At 41.2% G+C, this 18,720-nt stretch overlaps 1 protein-coding gene and 1 long non-coding RNA gene across 5 annotated transcripts in view; one reads left to right on the forward strand and one right to left on the reverse strand.

The window, feature by feature from the left end:
* CPE (carboxypeptidase E) overlaps positions 1-18,720 on the forward strand; it is a 101,732-nt gene that overhangs the window by 41,511 nt on the left and 41,501 nt on the right. The window lies entirely within an intron of this gene.
* LOC111090132 lies at positions 598-17,386 on the reverse strand. Of its 4 annotated transcripts, none has more exons than XR_005370975.1 (4): positions 15,635-17,386; positions 13,560-13,639; positions 12,905-12,997; positions 598-827 (listed from the first exon to the last, which is right to left on the reverse strand). It is a non-coding gene; the product is annotated as an uncharacterized LOC111090132 (long non-coding RNA). The 4 variants fall into 4 exon arrangements; XR_005370977.1 differs by lacking the exon at positions 598-827 and adding an exon at positions 8,832-9,000 and having other exon boundaries at positions 15,752-17,386; XR_005370974.1 differs by lacking the exon at positions 598-827 and adding an exon at positions 8,832-9,000.

The raw sequence follows: 18,720 nt of genomic DNA on the forward strand, positions 1-18,720 counted from the left end.
TATAGATTTTTATAATATTGATGTGCATCGTAAGACAGACTATATTTTCTTAGTTTTAAATTTAAATTCAATTAGCCAACACATCAGGTGTGTAGTTTTCAATAATTCGTTAGTTGCGTATAACACCCAGTGCTCATCACATCATGTGCCCTCCTTAACAGAAGGTCTTTTGTAAGACAGAAGCAGACATCTAAATATCTATAAGTGCTGAAAGAATGACCCGAAGACTTCAGTAATAAACTATTCTGTACTATTCTCTGCATTTTGGATTTCAGGGCTCTCACTAGCAATGATCTAGGATCTTCAGCCAAATCGAAATAGGTGATAATTTTCCACACTCAAGATTTTATATATTTGAGTAGAGAGAGAGTGAACATAAGCAGGGGTAGGAGAAGGAGAAGCAGACTCTCCACTGAGCAGGGAGCCGAGGTGGGAATGGATCCTAGGACCCTGGGATCATGACCTGAGCTGAAGGCAGATGCTTAACTGACTGAGCCCCCCAGGTGCCCTTGTTTTGTACTTTTCAAAAAAAGTAAAATCGAAGGCCAAGTTATTAGAGCATTTCTTTTTACTGAATTAGTTTAAGGTTACCTTTGTTATATATAGTGACATAGTCTGTTTAAAGAGCTGGGGAACATGCTAAATCCAGTCCCATTATTGTGATCGAGTCATCTCAGGTGCTCCATGCCATCTGCTCCCTGTTTCCTTTCTTGTTGCTTAGAGTGTGGTGCCCACCTGTGTCCCTTCTATCAATGGTATCACCAACACATAGGTCTTGCTCAAAATGCAGGCTCTTGGGACCCAGACCCGACTCATTGAATCAGAATCTGCAAGTAAACAAGGTCCCCAGGTGATTAATATGCATGGCAAAGTTTGAGACACACTTGTTTTGTTGGCCTTGGTTTTATTTTCCATTTCAGTGGTCTAGTTTTGATATAATGTTAAATTGTGTAAGCTGCCTCAAATTCATTTAGAAGCAAGAAGTAGTAAAACTTTTTTGTTTCTGAGGTGGACCATTTCTGGTTTATAAAAGAAACATACAGAGACACATATTTGGGAAAACTAAAAGAAAGGGTAAATAGGTTAACTGTGGCAATCCATTGGCATTGCTCTCTTTTTGTCTCTATGTGTTTGTGTATGCATATATTATAATTTTGTTCTGCCTTTTAAAAATATTGTATCACAAACATTTTCTTAACTATTTTCTACAATTATTTGGAAGACCTATTAATGGTTGCTGATATTTTATTCTGTTGATGCAGCATAATTTAGTCATTTTGTGGAGGATAATTCCTAAATGAAAGGAAAAAAAATAGGCATTGGGTAAGAATCTACAAAAATTTTCAATTATTTCTTTCTGAATATTAGATTCCTTAAAGGAGACCCTATTCTCTATAGGATGTATGGAACTCCTTGTCTGTGATGCTTTATTTCTACACAGCTGTGTCAGAAGTATCCCATTGTGCTAGTCCGATGAAATAGAAGTGGATGTAGTACTTCCCAATATTTTCCATGGAATTTCCTCTAGCGATAGGGTATAGAATAGTGATTTAGACCCTCCCTCAATGTCAGGGTGTAGTCCAAAGCACCTATATTTTACACATTTGATATTTATTTATTTATTTATTTATTTATTTATTTATTTATTTATATATTTATTTATATTTTAGATATACTTATCTTCTTGAAAAAATTCATATGAATTTGTATTTCATTCTATAAATACAAAAATAATGTTCTTTTTTGCTTTTTAGTGAAATGGGAACTTCCCTTAAATTTTCCTTAAGATTATACATTTTATGGTGTATTTCTTTTCTTAAAGTAGGTTCCACTCCCAGCGTGGAGCCCAATGTGGGGCTTGAAATCAGGAGATTAAGAGTCAGATGCTTAACTTATCAAGCCACTCAGGCGCCCCTATGCTGTATTTTCTTAAACTCCTTGGCAAGATTTAAATATTCCAATGTGAAAATACCCAAACAGTCCTACTGCTCAAAGAAAAAGACTTGTCTATCGTGGGAGGTAATTTTTCCCTTGACATCACAACATAAAGACTACCTTATTTCTCATATGCTTGCATTACCTCGTTGTATTAGTTTCTTGTGAGTTCTATAACAAATCACCAAAAACCTGGTGCTTTAGAACAACAGAAATTTATTCAGTGTGGTTTTAGAGGCCAGAATTTAAAAATTAGTATTGCTGGGGTGAAATCAAGGTGTGGGCAGGCCACAGCTCCCTTCCTTTCCTAGCTTCCCATTCTTGGCTTGTAGTAGAATTGCCTTCTCCTCTTCTGAATGGGAAATATCCCTTTTATAAGGACATGTATGGTTGCATTTAGGACTCACCCAGATAACCCAACATAATGTTCCCTTCTCAAGAGTCTTAATGTAATCACATCTGCAATGACAAGACAACATTCATAGGCTCCAGGATTAGGACATGGGTATCTGTTGAGGAACCATTTTTCAGCCTACCACACTGTTAAAAACAAGACAACACGCCCCAAATGGAGTTGCTTGTGCTAAGCCCCATGTCACCAAACCTGAGATTTAATTATAGCTTCACCATTCCCAGAAGTCAAATCTTAAACCAGTCTATCAGGAGTCACCAGATCAGCACTAGTTAAGGTAATCTGCTTGATAGACCCCTGCCATCCCCTAAAGGAAAGTAACCTTTCAGTAACCAGTCTGCTTGCTCTTTTCTTTTCTTTTTTGCCTAGTATAGCTTCTTTGATCCCACTCCCTTCTGCCTATAAATCTTTCATTTTGTACAGCTCCTTGGAGTTCCTCTCTATCCACTAGATTGGATGCTGCCCGATTCAAATTGATTTTTGCTCAAATGAACTCTTAAAATTTTTAATGTGCCTCAGTTTATCTTTTAACAACACCAATCTTTACTCTTTTAACCAATCCTGTCATTCTTCTGTCTTATATTAGCTAACTATTGTTACATTACAAACCACCCCTAAAACTCAGAGGCTTAAAAACAATCCTTTGCCTTTTTCATAAATCTGTGGGTCAGCAATTTTAGCTGGGCTCAGCTGGGTAGTTCTGCTAGTTTGCTGTAGTTTACTTAGAAGCTGGCTGGTTCAAATGGCTTCAGTTATACCTGCCTGTGCAGGTTCTGGATATCTAGCAGTCAGAGGAGACTCTACATGGGTGTCGGCTCAGGGAGTTGTAGCTCTGAGGACCATTAATTTAACAATTTCTAATTCCCTGCAACTCTTGTTTCTAATGCTTTTAAAAATTAAAATTTGAAAAAAAAAATCCAAGTCTCTACAAAAGAGTTCCCAGAATTAGTGGGAAGATTCTTTGTTCTTTAAACACATTTTATTTTATTTTTTTAAAGTTTGTGTTTAAATTCTAGTTAACATGCAGTGTAATATAAGTTTCAGGTGTACCAGGTAGTGATTGGACACTTCCATACAGCACCTAGTGCTCATCACAGCAAGTGCTCTCTTGAACACCCATCACCTATTTAACCTACCCCCCACCCACCTCCCCTCTGGTAACCATCAGTTTGTTCTCTATAGTTAAGAGTCCTTTACATTCACTTTAAAGATGATTAAGCTCTGCCATGTTAATAACACTTCAAATGTATAAGAAAAATCAAATATACATACACACATGCACACACATATATACATACATATACATGATATAAAAGCAATAATAAGCAACCTGGATAAACCATACGTATTTATTACAAGTGCTTGTTTATGCTCTGCTTATGCTTTTGGGTTGTTTTTTCATGCTGTGTATATTACTCATAGTTAGGTAAGAAAAATTTTATGCTTAACATCTAATCCCTAGGAAAGTCATAACCTCAGCTGACGTGAGGCCAGCCATGACTATTTTGGGAGTCATTCTGCAGGTAATTTTCATACACCTGGAGAATCTAATTGTTTGAAAGCTGAGTGGAAATACCAAAGAAAACTAGAAATAATGTTATTATTATTGCTACTGGGTTTTTTAAAATGGATTGAGTCTAGTCTTTTTATTTTTCTACCAGTTTTTAATAGCTACAGAAATCACATAGCCTAGAGGTAGTTTTCATTAAAAAAAAACATTACTGCTTGCAAGTAACCATATGTGACCAAATTGATTGCATGTGTTGACTCAATTTTTGGAAGAAGTACTCCTAACCATACTTACTACAAGACCTCCTTGTTCTCTGAAGAAAATGTCACTTTGGGAAGTTTGCATAAAAATTTTAAAAAGTAGTGCAAAACAACATGTGACAAAAATAACATTAAAAATATTTTTTTTGGCCTGATTACAAACTTAAGTACTTGTGTGGGATTTCACAGTGATGTTTATAGATATGTTCTGCAGGATCCCATTTTAGTGACATTTTGAAGGAAACAGACTAGAAGTGTTGTCAGTTAATATTCAAACTTCATCATTTCTAGCACAAATCCCCAAAGGAAGGTAAGGACTTTTGCATAGTATGATTGATGGTTGCAAGTGGATGGTAGTAAAGTATATAATTTTTACTCTCTGTTGAAGTTTGAAAAAAATATAGATCTATATGAAAGTGATTTTTATTTGTATCTAATATATGGCTCACAGAAGAAATATTTAAAAAGTTGTTAAAAGAAAAAGGATATATATTTCCAGGCCTACTAAGAGAATGGCATTTGGAGTGAGGAAGTTATATTTCAGAAAAAGCAAAAAGAACAATCAGAAAATGATTTGAGGGACGCCTGGGTGGCTCAGCAGTTGAGCATCTGCCTTTGGCTCAGGGTGTGATCCTGGGGTCCCAGGATCAAGTCCCACATCAGGCTCTCAGCGAGGAGCCTGCTTCTCCCTCTGCCTGTATCTCTGCCTCTCTCTGTGTTTCTCATGAATAAGTAAATAAAATCTTAAAAAAAAAAGGAAATGATTCGAGTTAAATGTTTGGATGCCCAAGTTGAAGAACGCTGGCACAGTGCAGGGGAAACCAAGGACTGAATGCAACCATGGCTAAGGCCTAATGGCACTACAAATGTAGCCCCTTTGCCTGACTAGAAAAAACTCTGGCCTTCACAGTCGCTCATGATCAGCTCTGTCTTTGGTCTTTTCCAATGAACTTGCCTCACCTGAGTGGAGACTTTGTGATCATTGCAAAGATGGTTCTTCAGCACCTGCTCCAGCTCCCTGCTGAGACGCCTCGGTCTGGAACAGAGCCTGCGCCCTATTCCTGGTGTTTTCAATGTGTGCCCTGCCTTTTCCCAGCCTCCTGGCTTCCTTACCTTGGATGTCCTTATGTTGAGCTATGAGTCATATTTCTACTAAGCTCTAAGAGTTGTGGTGTTGGGTTGTCTCCATATTTCTCACTTCCTTCTCTGGTGGGACGTCTCTGTCCTCATGTGGTAGGACTGTTCTCCACTGTTCACGCTTACGTTATGCCTCCTGGGTTAGCTTCAGGATCTGCTCTTGTATCTGTTTCATCCTATAGTTTAGGCATGTCGGGGCTACAAAATCACCCTTGCAAAAAAGGGGGAAGGGCTAGCAGACCTGACTTTCTGTATCAGAGAGGGAAAGAGAAAGGGAGGGAGGGAGGGAGGAAAGTGTGTTGAGGGCGCTAGGCCAGGTACTTTCCATATATAATCTCCATGTTTAGCTCCCATAGTTCTCTAGGAAGAGGTGTTAATATCCCCAGTAAGTAAGAACACAGAGTTAATAATAGGGGGGATTTTTCTGATGAAGACCAAGCCTTCTTCTTTTTTTTTTTTTTTTTTTTTTTGCTGCTTCCTCACAAGTTAGAAACCTCTGAAGGGGAAAGATGCTGCTTTCTCTGTATACCATCCAAGGGCAGTGAGTGGAATTAAGTACTAAAGAGCTTGGCACTTGGAGCAGAGATAGGTGACAACTGGTTAGATTTCTGTTTGAGCCTGAGAACACTAAGGTATGGGGAGGGTGATGAAGGTCCCAGAGAGTAATAAGAATGTTTAAATATGTGAGAAGAGCTGTGAAGGGAGGGGAGCACACTGAAGGCTTTCTGGTGTGAGGTGGGCGCCCCTGCCCACTGGGGTGGCTAATGGGGAACACGGGCAACAAAGGTAGGAGAGGTGAATATAATAGCTAGAAACATGAAACAAAAAGCCTCAACTTTCTCTCCTCTTTACACATCTCCCCCCTAAAGAAAAAAAAAGAGGTCGGGGAAGACAATGTACTTCCCAAACCTTTAGGTGCTTCAAAAGTGAGAAGCTGATTGGTGTAGACAGATTGGTCTGTGCCTGCCTTCGGTCATGCTGGGCACAGGGGACACATTGGCCAGAGTCACAGGTTCCAGATGGATAATTCGTATTTACAGCTATAGTTCAAGGCCATTTCCTGATGCCCCACCCCCTTTAAACTCAGTTTATCCTTCGTTTCCTCATTGCATAAGTGGCACCGGCACGCCGCCAGCTGCTCCTACAAGAGGTCTGGGGGTTACTCTGGATGCTTCCCTCACCTCTCCTAGGGCATCGCCAAGCCCGGCCAGTGCTACTGCTTAATCATCCTCCATTCTGTCCATGAATGTGCATGCTCTCCGTGACCCCGCCACTATCCTAGTCCAAGCCAGTAGCATCCCCACAGTGTCTCCTGTCTCCTTTCCTTGTCACCTTCTCTGTCTTTCCAATTCATCATCCACACCAGAGGTTGGCAAAGTTTTTCTGTAAAGGGCCGGGTCATAAATATTTCTGGCTTTGTTGGCCATAAAGTAAGTTAGCTTCTTCTCTTCTCTTCTCTTCTCTTCTCTTCTCTTCTCTTCTCTTCTCTTCTCTTCTCTTCTCTTCTCTTCTCTTCTCTTCTCTTCTCTCTTCTCTTCTCTTCTCTTTCTCTCTTCTCCCCTCCCCTCCCCTCCCCTCCCTCCCCTCCCCTCCCCTCCTCTCCTCTCCTCTCCTCTCCTCTCCTCTCCTCCTCCCCTCCCCTCTCCCCTCCCCTCCCCTCTCCTCTCCCCTCCCCTCCCCTCCTCCTCTCCTCTCCTCTTCTCTTTCTTCTTTCTTTCTTTCTTTCTTTCTTTCTTTTCTTCTTTCTTTCTTTCTTTCTTTCTTTCTTTCTTTCTTTCTTTCTTTCTTTCTATTGTCTTTCTTCTTAGCTTTCTTTCTTTCTTTCTTTCTTTCTTTCTTTCTTTCTTTCTTTCTTTCTTTCTCTTCAGTTTTTTTTTTCAAAACTTCAAACACCCGGTGCCCATCTGTACAGTTTCTGTCTGAACTGCTCCATCTGAAGGGGAAGTGGCCAGAGACAGTACATAAGCCAATGGTAGTGGTCGCCCAGGAACACTTTATTTACCAACCAGATAGCAGTAGGGTTGCTGTTCTAGACACAGGTTGCCGAGGATCTCTGCTCTACAGGGTGGCTAGTAATCCTTCTTAAATACGAGCTGAATGGCATCAGACCCTTGCTTGAAGCTATTTAATTACTTCACTGCTCAAGGGAAAAAATTGGCAGCATATTGCTCCTTTATTCTGCTTATTTTGAGCCCCTTCCTTCTTGATCGTTTTGAGCCAGTCTTATTGGCCCGATTTCATTCAGATCCATGAAAGCTTCGAGTTCCTTCCTGACTTGGGGCCTTTACACAAGCTGTTTTCCTCTCCCTAGAAAACTTCACTTTCCTGACTCCCACTCAGCCTTCTGTTCTCAGCTTGAGTGGTTTCAGGGAAACCTTCCCTATGTTCTCAGACTAACTTGGATGCTTCCTGCTACCTCCATACTTACCTCATAACTTCTATCTCAATTTTAATGAAATGAATACTGGTGTGATTGCCTAACTTTTGCTCCTTTCTAGACTACGAAGTCTGTGGGTCAGGGAACATGTCTGACTGAGGTTTCGACTGTGATTTCTCAGCATCAGATCTCGTGCCTTGGACAGTAGGCAACTAGTTGCTGAATGAGTACATCTCAAACTATAATGTCTATCTGCAATGTGAAAGTCAATATTAAAGAAGCTGTTGCCCGCTGGAGAATCAAAGTGAAACAGAGGTGCTGTGGCATTTGATTAACAGCTATGGAGGGCACAGGTTTTGCAAGAAAAACTTTTGGGCCTAACCACATGTTAGGCCTGTGTTTGACTATTCTTGGACTACAGAAAAGGCAATTTCATGTGCCTCAACCTAATGCTAAATATTTGGTGTACCCTCTTTCTTAGAGCTACTTACTTCCAGCACCTGAGAGACTTAATGAAACCCATGAACGCCAGCCTGGGGTCACAGTTCCCACTTGGCTTGTGTTGCATGGAACATTGTATTTCATAAGCTCTTGATGAAGATGAGGTCCTGAGAGTAAGAGTGAGGGAATCTGCCAATAGGGTATAAGCAAGAAGACCTGCAGCAGCACCTGGGCATTGAGTTCATGGTAACAACAGGTCTTTGGAACTACTTGGTCAAAACTGTAGGAAAAAAAGATGAGGTAACTATGTCTCAAATAATTTATACAGATTCCATGAAATGAAAAGGGACCGTGATTTTATATGTATGACTTTCCAGGAGAATTGAGATGCTAATCGTTTCCAGGCTACAGGAGAAATCATCCCTGGAAAATACTTATCCAGAGAAACAAAAGAAGAAAGGATGAAAGCTTGAGTCTGTGCTTCTAAAGAACAGCTAATAATTAATTGGCTAGCCAATTAGCGAACATGTTATGGGTTAACAATAGTAAATAACTATAAATGTGATGTAAAATATTAACAATCCCTGAAAGTTTTGGGAATTCAAAGACTATAACCTCTCGTGTGCCCTTCTAGGTTTTATGATTCAGAAAAAGTGTAGAAGGGGAGCAAAAAGAATAATAAATTTGAACATATTTTATACATATGTGACATGATGTGTGTTGACATTTATTCACTTTGATATCATCATGTTCCTTACGAATTTTAAATAGCAGTCTGTGCCATTTTATTGCAAGACTTTTGTCTGGCAACCTTTGCTCTCCTTTCTGGTTTGAATAAATTCCAATTCTGCTCTTGTTCTTACAACTCCATTGAAGGTTACTGAGGGTTGCCATCTCCATCCCTGTCAAGATCAGCAGTGCCATGCCCCTAAATGTAAGAGTAATTGGATTAGCGGTTGACTTCATTGATCATTCCTTTAAAAAAAATTATTTATTCATGAGAGACACAGAGAGAGAGAGAGAGAGAGAGAGGCAGAGACAGACACAGGCAGAGGGAGAAGCAGGCTCCATGTAGGGAGCCTGATGTGGGACTCGATCCCGGGACTCCAGGGTCACGCTGTGAGCCAAAGGCAGATGCTCAACCACTGAGCCACCCAGGTGTCCCCTGATCATTCCTTTCTTTGTAAAAAAACAAACACTTTTTGACTTGGTTTCATACTGCTCCTCTTCCCCCATTGGCTGATTCTTCTCTACCCTTTTTATAGTTTCCTCTCTACTTTCCAAACTCAAATATTTAGAATATTCTAGGACTTTGTCCTTGATCTCTTCTTTGTGCACATTTCCTAAGTCAATGACTTTCAAACTTATTTTCATCCGTATGCGGTAAGAAACACATTTTAGAACGTTGCTGGGTACATGCACACATATACACACTGAATCGAAGTCCTCACAAAACATTTTGATATATTCTTTTCTCTAATCTTTTCTATTTCATTAAAAAGTCCTCTTCACACCCACTAACTTGATTTCACTACCCACTCGATGAGTCACACAACTTACAGTTGAAAAGACATTTTTCTAAGTAGGTCTCATATAGTCTCATGATTTTGGATGCCACTTTTATGCAGACAGTGTTGTAACACATAAGCAGTTTTCACTGTGCATAGGAGTGTAGGATCACGAAAATGACTGTGCCAAATGAAAGCTTGTCAAGCTATCCTCATGGTCAAGGGGACAAGTCACAGTCTTTGAAATTTCTCATTAAAACATGAAACACTCTTACTTCTGAGGGTAAATATATAGGGAAATGGAAAATAGTAAGCTTAATATTATTCAGTACACTGTAACTGAAAATTACAGAAATATTGAGAATTAGTGTGTGGGTTTTGTGTGTGTGTGTGTGTGAAAAGTGGATCAAGAGTAGTTTGAACTGTGCTTGCTTGCTTCTTTTTCTTGTATAAGTTACCTTACAGAATGAACATCTTTTCAGTGTCTTGGTAAATCATAGCACTGTCACTGCTTTCTGATTTTGGATCAGCTTCCAGCATTTTATTCTTTGCACTTTCAGTGTAAAATGTCTCCAAAACTTCCTTTAAAGTTGTTTTTTTGCCAGCATCACTTCCTCTGGGACATCTTTATCCTTTTTCCTCACAACCACTTTACTCATTTATGTTGATAAGTTCCCCTTCACTAAGTTCCTCGGGCCACATATCTAGAGTCTCTCAGATGGTAGCAGTGTCAATATTCCCACTATTAGCTATTTCTTCCAATTGCAGTTGAGGGGTGCCTGGATGGCTCAGTCAGTTGAGTGTCCAGCTTTTGATTTTGGCTCAGGTCATGATCTCAGGGTCATGAGATTGAGCCCTGCATCAAGGTTCCACGGTCAGCTCAGTCTGCTTCTCTCTCTCTCTCTCTGCCCCTGCCCCTGCTCGTGCTCTTTCTCTAAAATAAATTTAAAATAAATTAAAAAAAATAAAGACCTTTAGTGGCATTCAATTTGAATTTTACTTCCTGCGTTATTCCTTTCCATGTCTTTGGTGCAGTTTCATCTTTGTTGGCCAGGTTCCCTCTTTTAATTATCTAATTTGTGAAAAGTCATATGTTCTAATACTGAGAGACAAGAAGGCAACACAACTACAAGCTTTGCTGTCTGGGGATAAAACAGAATGACAGATCAATCATCAACAGACTTACAAAGAAGTGACATGATTGGTCAGTCATCGTGATGCACATCTGTCATTTTAAGGAGTGATTTGTGGACAGAGGGTTAGTAGTGACCTTTGTACTTTATGTAAACACTCACACCTCATAAGCCATGGTAACTGAAATGTGAACCGTGTTGCTGGGGACGTGGTGTTAATTAGCTACATGGTGGTGGGTGATATTCATGCATATTGGATCCATCCAACAGGCATTTCTCTCTGAACTCCAGTGTAATATAGTGTAGCTTTAATTTCTTATAGGTCATTTAAACTCAATTTGTCCAAAACAGAATCTCGGAGGAACAGAGATTGGCCAGTCCGTCCTCAAGAGAGGTGGCTAATATTCACTTTGGGTCACTTTCATTCCTCTGACGGTCTCATTTGCCTTTTCTTCTAAAGGACCAGATAATAATTATTTTTGGCCTTGAGGTAGTGCAAAAGCAATCATAGACAATATATAAGTGAATAGGTGTGGCTTTTTTTCCCCATAAAACTTTACTTGGGCAGCCTGGGTGGCTCAGCGGTTTAGTGCTGCCTTTGGCCCAGGGCCTGATCCTAGAAACCCAGGATCGAGTTCCGCGTCGGGCTCCCTGCAGGGAGCCTGCTTCTCCCTCTGCCTGTGTCTCTGCCGCTCCCTCTGTGTCTCTCATGAATAAATAAATAAAATCTTAAAAAAAAAAAACTTTATTTACCAAAAACAAGTGGCCAGATCATGGACTTTGGTTTGCTAAGCCCTGAACTAGACTGTTCCAAAGACTTTTTGGCAGAATCATTCTTGAATCATCTTAGACATAGAAAATATGTTTTTGAATTAATCTTTGAACCAAGGAAAGAACTTTCATAATTCTTTTCGGAATGTCCACCCTAGTTTTACCAGCCCTATGATTATCTACATTTCTCACACATATCTTACAGGTACAGCAGCAGCCCATTTCTTTTCACCCCCTTATGGTGGACATAGAAAAGATCTACTTATTGACTTTTGCTCAATATTTCCTCACATTATAATGGGTATTATTAGGTCAGACTCCTGGCTTTTGTCCTGAAGGAAAACAATTGTGTTCTTTTATTATGACACTCTTTTTTTCCAAACTAAAATATGCTTTGTGACTTTTTCTGATTTTAAATTCCTGCAGTGTTCTTTGATTTTGTAACCTTGATTATGTAGCAATTGAAATGGTGATAATTTCTGCATATCATGGATGAAAGGGGTGCTCTTGTATAGAGCCAGAACAAATGCTTTTTAGTTGTGTGGATACTTGGTATTTTTCAGAGTAACAGCATGGCTTGGTATGGTGAAGATATCTACTTTTGGGATAGGAGGGTACAAATCCTTCTAGTATTGCAACTTGCTGGCACAGCAATCTTGAGCAAGTCACTTTACTCAGTTTCTGCTTTCTCACCTATTGAGTGAGATTATTAACACCAGCTCTGCACAACCTCAGAGACTTGTAGTAAGGTGGAGTGATGCTCAAATAGAACAATAATGTATTAAAAAAACACTCCATAACTTGAAGAGCACTATTTGAATTTAATGAGTTCTTTTCCTACTTGCTTCTTTTAATCTATGTGTGCTATAGGCTTGATGTACAAAAATTGCTATTTCTGATTTCTCTGCAGTTCACCAATATTCTGACTAACAACTGCCAAGTTGTATTCTGAGTAAAACCAATTCAACTACTTTGTTTAGTGTGAACCAGTTTGGGAGGGGTGTGCCCCTCTACTATTGTCTGTGTTCAGTCCTATGTGCCAAGTTGAATGGCATGGTCACCACATAAGGCTGATGCTGTGTCTGAGCTTTCGCATGTCCCAACAACTCATCCTCCACTGGGGTCCTCTCTCGTGCTGCTCCCTCAATACCACACGGTCTCCCCTTCATGTCTGTTCTCTAGTTGGGGATGGCTGCCCTGGCTGCAGATGAGAACCTTAGGACAGTTCATCTTCTTAAGGTGAGGGTGAGAAGTCCCACTCTACTCGCAGCCCAGACCCCTGCCCATCTGGATGGAGGTCAGAGATGGCCCTTAAGCCAGTGGCCTCTAAAGACCCTGCCACCAAAGGTGCCTCTGATTCTTGGCATCATGAAAGACTTCACCTTGTATCTGGAAGTTTTGTATCATTATATAACTTTACCTTTAAAACTCTGCCATCAAACAGTTTTTTCTTGAGGTTTGTGTATGATGCTTTTGCTCTGCTTAAAATGCCCCTAGACGTTTAGTCTGTTTCCTATCAAAACACATTTAAAGAATAACATTACGTTATTATTGGGCCCGAGTTTTCCAAAGACCAGCCAATTTCTTATTTAGTCTATTTTAGAGACAGTCCAATATAAAACAGATTTTAATGATTTATTTAATGGTCCTTTTTTTTTTTTTGTATCTTGACTAAAGTGTTTTATAGAGAAATTCAGGTACTTAAAAAAACCCCTTAATTTTGACATATAGAAGAATTTTAATCTTCACTTGTTACTATTCTTTGTTACTTTTTGTATTCAAAATTAGTCTGGTTATGTAACTTTGATATCTCAAGTGGTTATTTAAGTTGGACACTGTATAGAAATTCTCATAGTGCATGACAGACAGCCCAACTGCAGGGGAAAAGAGAATATATTGGTCTATGGAAATGACAAACTCTAGGATAGATTTGGCTTCGTGCATGGTTGGGTCAGAGAGAAAGTGAGATCTCAAGTCCTTGGTTAGGGGGAATGCTCTTCTCTGTATTGCCTCCTTTCTCAGAAAGACACTTTTCTTAGAAAGATAAGTTCCCACAATTCTTAATTGAATCTTACTGGTCTGGCTTGTGTCACATGTTCAGATCTGAAACAGTTGTTGTAGTCAGAGGGAGTATGCTGATTGGCTAGTCTGGTTCCTGTGAATTGAAAGTGGAGAAAATCATGTTGCTATTACTCAACAAAGGGGATTGATTTCTAGATCAGCAAAAGCATCAGATGCTCATTTTAGATACCATTTCAGTAGTATTTTCAGGAATCTTTATTGAGGGGCTGAATCCTGAATGAATTAGCTCTTTTCTTTCAATCTCCTTGCTTCTGAGTTTGTTTTCTAAGGGCCAGGAGATGGGGTGAGGGGAGGATTAAAGTGAAACCCCGTTGGTCAGTACTTGTTAGGAATAACTCAAGCAGTCAGCTAGATCCTGAAGATATAGAGAAGGCACTGATGTGGCTCTATAAATCATTATGTCTAATAAAAGACACTTAAACATACGAATTCAAGACAATGTAAGACTTACTATGATGTCATCATGCATTGGGTATCATGGGAGGCAGGGCATACAGCCAGTCTGGAAGCAGAGTGTGGATAACGGAAGGAATTTTAGGCAAGGTTTTCTGGAGGAGCTAACATCTGAGCTGAATCCTGTAGTCTGAGTAAGAGCTTTTGGATAAGAAAGTGGGGAATGAGGTATCTGGGCAGATGGAACATAATGTACACCCATATGGAGATGTGATAGAGCGAAGTGAATGTGATGAGCTACAAATGACTTACTGTGTTACCTGAGGGTGAAGTGTGAGTCAGAGAGAGGCTGGAAGGGGTGGGTGAGGGCCAGGTGTTGGGCACCAACATAAGCTGCCTGGAGTTTAGGTTAAGTTCAAGTACAAAATAATTTGAACTTTATCCTGTGAGGGCTAAGGAGATTTTAAAGGAGCTCAGTGAGGGGAAGGATGGCGCGACGTGCATTTCAGATCATTGTGTGGAGGATGGATGAGGGCAGGGTCAGTTCTGGTGGGAAGTCACCTTAGGAGACTATTTTAACAAATTTAGTGAGAGATGATGAGGGTAGTGAACGGAAGAGTATTCAGAAGGGAAGGGATATAAGTTCGGTAATTGGATCTATGTGGCAGGGGGGTGGTCGCTTTACAGTACATGTCTCCTCCAGATACTAGTCCTCAGGTCAGGGAGGTCATTTTGGTCTAGACAAAGCAACAGGTATATTTGGAGGTACAAACAGGCCTGTGAGGAAGGAGTAGGGGAAGTAATTGGGCATCTGTTCTTCTTTATTTGAGGCACAGTAGTGCTGCATCACATTCCCCCTCTATTGATCATTTCATCAACATGTATCCCTTGAGCATTCTCTTTTATGCTGGTCACTGTGCTGGGATCCTAGTAGTGAGCCCAACCGTCATAATCCCTGCTTCTATGCACCCTATAGCCTACTGTGGAAGACAAGTGGGTAATTTGAACAGGCAATCTTAAACATTAGTGTTACAAAGTCACTAAAATAAATACGGTTTTAAAAAGATAAAATAAAAAAAATAAATAAAAAGATAAAATAGATCTAATGCAGTGAAAGGGTCCATTCTGGCTTTAAGGCTACTGTGTATTAAGAACTGTAAAGGTTCATGCCAGTGGCTGCAATGGGGGTAATGTATGGACCTGATTTTGGGTTTCTTGAAACTCATGGAAGGCAGATTCCTAATAGAGTTTCAAGGAGCGCTTGCTGAAAGGATGAGCACCTCCAGCCAAAAACAGAGGTGGAGATCCTTAGACCAAGCTGTGGTGTGAAGACCTGGCCCTTTCACACTAGGCAGATTTTGTGCAAGGCTCTCCTGATGAATATGTGTCCTGGAATTTTAAAAGAGTGTGTATAGTTTTCCAAGATGTCTGACTGGTAGTCAGGAAGAGGCTTCAACCTCGGAGAATCTGGCTCCTGTAATTCTGACTTAGACGAAAGGGAATAATGAGGAACATGTCATTTGCCTGGTTCATGAAAGGTGTTTTTGGATAAATAGTTAGCTTTATGTTTGAAAAAACTAAACAGTCATCCAACCAACCCAATATGAACAACAACAAAAACAACCCTGCCCAAATCCCAAACAAAAGCCCCAACCCCAAGTAACACCATAAATACCAGTTGTCTGGCAATTGCCAGAAGGAAGCCTTGGGTGGAGGCAACTTTGAAATTCACGCAACAAAACACGTGAAAAGGAAAGTGGATAAGGTGTGAGACGAGGAGGAAAAAACCCACGGAATTAACTGAGGGAAGGTAGTAGACCACGGCTTTGGTGTTCATCATTCTGTTGTACAAGTCAAGAGGAATTCATTTCCTAGTTAAATTGTTAGAAATAAATTATTCATGGAGGAGCCATCTGTGTTCTCTGTTGCCAATTTATTCACACAGAAGGAACAGTGTGTGGTGGAAGAAATCTGCTGAAGCGGTTGTTTTACGTGACTCATAACACTTTGAAGTCTTCAGTTTCAAACTTTTATCTTCTATCTCAGGGTGACAGGAGGTTCATGCTATATTTTTCATTCTTACGAAAAATTCAGAGAGACTACCAGCAGAGGATACTGTTGCTAATGAGAATATGTCTTTATAGCAGCTGCTAGAACTTTCCATATACCAACAAACTGGGGCAGCCATCCGATTAGAAAAGGGGAGTAGCTTTCTTAAGTTGTACACACCAGTGTTCCAGATAAAAGAGCGTGGAGGGGTGCCCAGGGGCGCAGTGGGGTAAGCCTCCGACTGTTGGTTTTGGCTGGGGTCATGACCTCAGGGCCCTGGGATGGAGCCCCCCATCCAGCTCTGCACTTAGCGGGGTGTCTACCTGACATTCTCTCTCTCTCCCTTCACCCCTTCTGCTTGTGCTCTCTCTCTCTAAAATGAACAAATGAAGTCCTAAAAAATAAAAAAGTGTTGAGGTGATGGCCCTGGTGGATAACGAGAGCCGAATCAGTCCTCCAGTTGGCTTGTAGCTCGACGAAGGAGCAAGGTGCAGTTGGTTTGTCGAGTTTATTTCTCTGCTTTCTAGAATCGTCTTAGCTCTTGATCCCTTAGCTCCGAGCGGATGAGTGCGCTTGGGGCTCAGGTTGGGCCACAGCCTCATGCCCATCGTGCAGCTTCGCCTCTACCCCGCGGCCACCTGTCCCATTTCCTTCGGGGGTTCCTGCTAAAATACTGTGTGCAGGTGTCTATTTCTCTGTTTTCACTCCCCGTGTGTCCTTCCAGATTCTCCACAGGCCTCTCATGCGGTGACGTCTTTAGCCAGAAAGGCCCAGTGTTTTTGTGGGGGCCGAATCTCTGGGAGGCAGGAGGAGTGGCGGTGTTAAGGTGAACCTTTGTCAGTCTAGAAAACATTCCTTGCAGAAGTCAGATCACTTGCCATCATACACATGTGGGCACCCGGAAGGTCGGCAGGTACTCATTCGTAGCAGAAATGAGGCGAACGTTTGTTCCAGGATTGACCCAGCCACCACCATCCCCTCCCGAGCCCAGGTTCTGGAGCAGTGGGGGGACTGGCAAGCAGCACTGAGTTCCTGATTCACGGGAGCACGAGGGCATAAACAAGAGTAAATTCCTGTAATTTAGATATTTAAGCCTTCTCCACTTACGAGATACCCCCCTCCTGCCCTCCCAGTTGCGTTCCCTTGGGGCCACGACGACCCACAGGCCTCACTGTGCTGGGAGTGGAGCGTTGCAGGGCATGTGCCCGAGGCCACCACCTCGACCCCGGTTCTCAGATGGGGAAGTATTTGCCTGAGGGACTTTGTCCCGTGAGCCCTTAAGAAGCACTGGCTAATTAGTGCTTGAAAATGTCCTCGGAGATTGGGACCTCTTGGTTCCCAGGGAGGCTCCTTACTTCCTGGACAGCATCAGCGAATGTCAGTGTCAGTGAATTCTAAGAATTCTGAATTCTTAGAATGCAGCCCTGGCAACCTAATCTCAACAATGCAAAAAAAGAATGTAAACTACTGTTACATTAAAGGGCCTGCAGGATACCTCTGGATGGAAAACTCATCAGTTCAGAGACACATCCCAAGGGAAAGAAAGTAGGGGGAGATGCACTTGCTGAAACATGTTCTGGCTGCAGACCTGGGGCCTTTGTGCCAGTTCCCAGGATTGCCAGGGTGACCGCACGACCTGGCTTGTTCACAGTGGCCCAGTTTAGGACAGTTTTCCTGGAGTAATTAAACGCTGAGATCCCTTGCTCTCCAGAGTCCTCTGATTTGGTTGGTGATCTGATGAATATTGACATGATTTTTATTGGTTCAAAGGGCATAAGGAAACTTAGGAGTATTGGGTATCTGGAGAATTGAAGCAACTTGGAGAAGAGGTGGCTCCCATACATCCTGAGCCCCTCACGAGGCCTGATAGGCAGCACTTGGTGGACCTTTCCCGTGACACAGGACATCACGATGACTCAGCCCCATTTTGCTAAAGAACGATGCCATCGTTTGAATGACCTGTCAATGCCTGCCTCTGGAGCAGACCACTGTGGCCCGTGAGTTTTCCGGGCACTCTCTAGACTCGCCCGCCTGTTTTCCAAGTAGCAGTCTAGAGCCAATAATTATAACTTCCGGGGTGGGCATTTTCCATGAGATCCTGGTTTCAGTTACTCCCAGTCACTAAACCCATCATATTTGCACTTCCTTGACAGATCTTTTTAATTTTCTTTTGGCTCGGAGTCCACTCAAAATTTTGGGTTTGCCTTTCATCCCTGGCTGGAGGCTGTGGGTCATGGTTGAGGACCCATTGGCATTCTGATGAAACCAAAATGACCACCATTGCTTCAGTTCTCTTGCTGTTGCCTCAGGTTGCGTGTGCAGAAGATTCAAAGTGACTTTTGTACGTGGTTCTAATCATGACCAACCATGTCTTCTGCTATAAAAGGGCAGTAAGGAATGCATTCCCCATTTTTTTTTAAATAAAATATAACATTCTTTTTGTAACTTACTATTTAAATCACGTTTCTGGTTTGGCAGGATCTTCTAAAATTTTCCCACTAAGGAAAGTTTTTTTTTCCTATAGCAAAACAATGAGTTTTTCTTCCAAAATAGAACCATTTTATTCCAAAACAGAATCATACTGGTGGTCCATAGTACACTTCCAAACTTCCTTCTGATACTCTTCGAACTTGTCTTCTTGCCATGTAAATAAACTTAGCGTACAGGGGATTCATACAAAAAGAGCCAAGTTAGGTCTCAGGATTGTAACAG

This window comes from Canis lupus, chromosome 15, assembly GCF_011100685.1.
Source record: "Canis lupus familiaris isolate Mischka breed German Shepherd chromosome 15, alternate assembly UU_Cfam_GSD_1.0, whole genome shotgun sequence".
NCBI lineage: Eukaryota > Metazoa > Chordata > Mammalia > Carnivora > Canidae > Canis > Canis lupus.